The 1,677-nt window shown below is 34.5% G+C and overlaps 1 long non-coding RNA gene across 2 annotated transcripts; it reads left to right on the top strand.

Annotated features, from left to right (window-relative positions):
* The first annotated feature begins 764 nt into the window (after nt 1-764).
* On the top strand, nt 765-1,262 carry LOC109583901 (uncharacterized). 2 transcript variants are annotated; one of them, XR_002185766.1, is made up of 3 exons: nt 765-838; nt 881-937; nt 1,041-1,262. It is a non-coding gene; the product is annotated as an uncharacterized LOC109583901 (long non-coding RNA). The 2 variants fall into 2 exon arrangements; XR_002185765.1 differs by having other exon boundaries at nt 881-950; nt 1,017-1,262.
* The last annotated feature ends 415 nt before the right edge of the window (nt 1,263-1,677 follow it).

Raw genomic sequence — 1,677 nt, 5'->3', positions numbered from 1 at the left:
TGACTTCTTTTTCTGCTATAAATACAGTTATTTTTTGCTTTTTAATGTACAACACAAACATATAAACAACTTACCAAGTTCATCTACCAAAAAAAGGCATTATAGTTATCACTATAGGGTTACACATTCCCAACTTACCATCAGATGGATGGACCTCAATGAGGACATCCTCTATTGGGGCAGCCATTACTTTTTGATTTTGAACTTACAGTTTCAGGTGTCTTATTTTATATCCTAAAGGTCACAGTTGACACTTGGTGTTCTTTGATTGGCTGTGAATGACGCAATGACTTCTATTTCGGTATTCTTCTCCCACACAATTTTATCGTCAGTCCTCTCACCTGTAAAGATAAACACATATCACCTGCATGATAACTTCGAGACTAACTTTCTCTCAGCCTTCCCTTTTGAGTTAGTAAGTTTTAAACAAAAATGAGTGTTTGTGTTTATGTTGACGTCTCACGCACATACTAGTTCCACACCTTTGTTTTCAAAAATGGGGATCCATAGTTTGTATGTCTTAGCGTTACAAACGAGTTCCTCTTTTTTAGGGGATCAATAGTTTGAATATTTGGCATTCAAACTAGTTCCACTCCTGTTTCAGGGGATCAATAGTTTGAATGTTTGGCATTCAAACTAGTTCCACTCCTGACTCTGCTGAAGCGATCCACACATTCACAGCCACACATTCCATTGAATGAAATAATTAAATTCTTGTGGCTTTCACAGTATTTTTTGGCAAATGCGTGGGCGCTTATAATGAAAATGGCTGACTCAGGGGAATAATCTTTTTCTGACTGCACAGCTACAAACAAACATGATGTGGATCAACTGCTAGGTTAGGTTAGGGGTAAGATTCATTTATTGATTTACTTTACAGTGCAACAAAGATAAGATAAACAAGACTGAGGGGAATGAAACTCAAGATGAAATTACAGTGAGGGGAACAAGTAATAGCCTCTGTCTTTGATTTAAGTCATGCTATATTATGTTCTACTATCTTTACCCACATATAGGTAACATTATATCTTTTTCTATAGACTGGACCAACTACACTTATACGGTGCTAAATCTATACTAAAAGCATTGAAAGGGATTTTGACTGATGATTGGATAAAAGATAAGGCCCATCCAACACTAAATATTAAGGCCTGACCAAGCTAACTTTGTAGGTATCTTTTTATACTAATGTATATCTGAAACTATGATAGTTGTACAGTTTTTAAATTTTATGTAATTTCTTTTGTTTTTTAGTTCAAATGGCAGCATACATGTATATTATTAATTAACATTATTCATTGATTTTATGATTTTGATTCTGATTCGTCATCACTAACTAAAATACATTTCTGTATCTTTTGTGTTTGTATTCATTCCGGTTTCTCAGATATATGCACACTTTCACACATTTTATTTTATATCTGGGTGTGGTAGCTCCGCCTTGATTTCTAACATTGTGATTCTGTTTCATCATCACTTGCTACACACATTTCTGTATCTTTTGTGTTTGTATTCATTCCAGTTTCTCAGATATATGCACACTTTCACACATTTCGTCTTATATCTGGGTGTGGCAGCTCCACCTTGATTTCTAACATTGTGATTCTGATTCGTCATCACTAACTAAATACATTTCTGTATCTTTTGTGTTTGTATTCATTCCAGTTTCTCAGATAT

This window comes from Amphimedon queenslandica, unplaced genomic scaffold (genome assembly GCF_000090795.2).
Source record: "Amphimedon queenslandica unplaced genomic scaffold, v1.1 AMPQUscaffold_13270, whole genome shotgun sequence".
In the NCBI taxonomy this organism is placed as follows: domain Eukaryota; kingdom Metazoa; phylum Porifera; class Demospongiae; order Haplosclerida; family Niphatidae; genus Amphimedon; species Amphimedon queenslandica.
The sequence above is the reverse complement of the archived record's forward strand: the minus strand, read 5'-3'. Positions and strand labels throughout refer to the sequence as shown.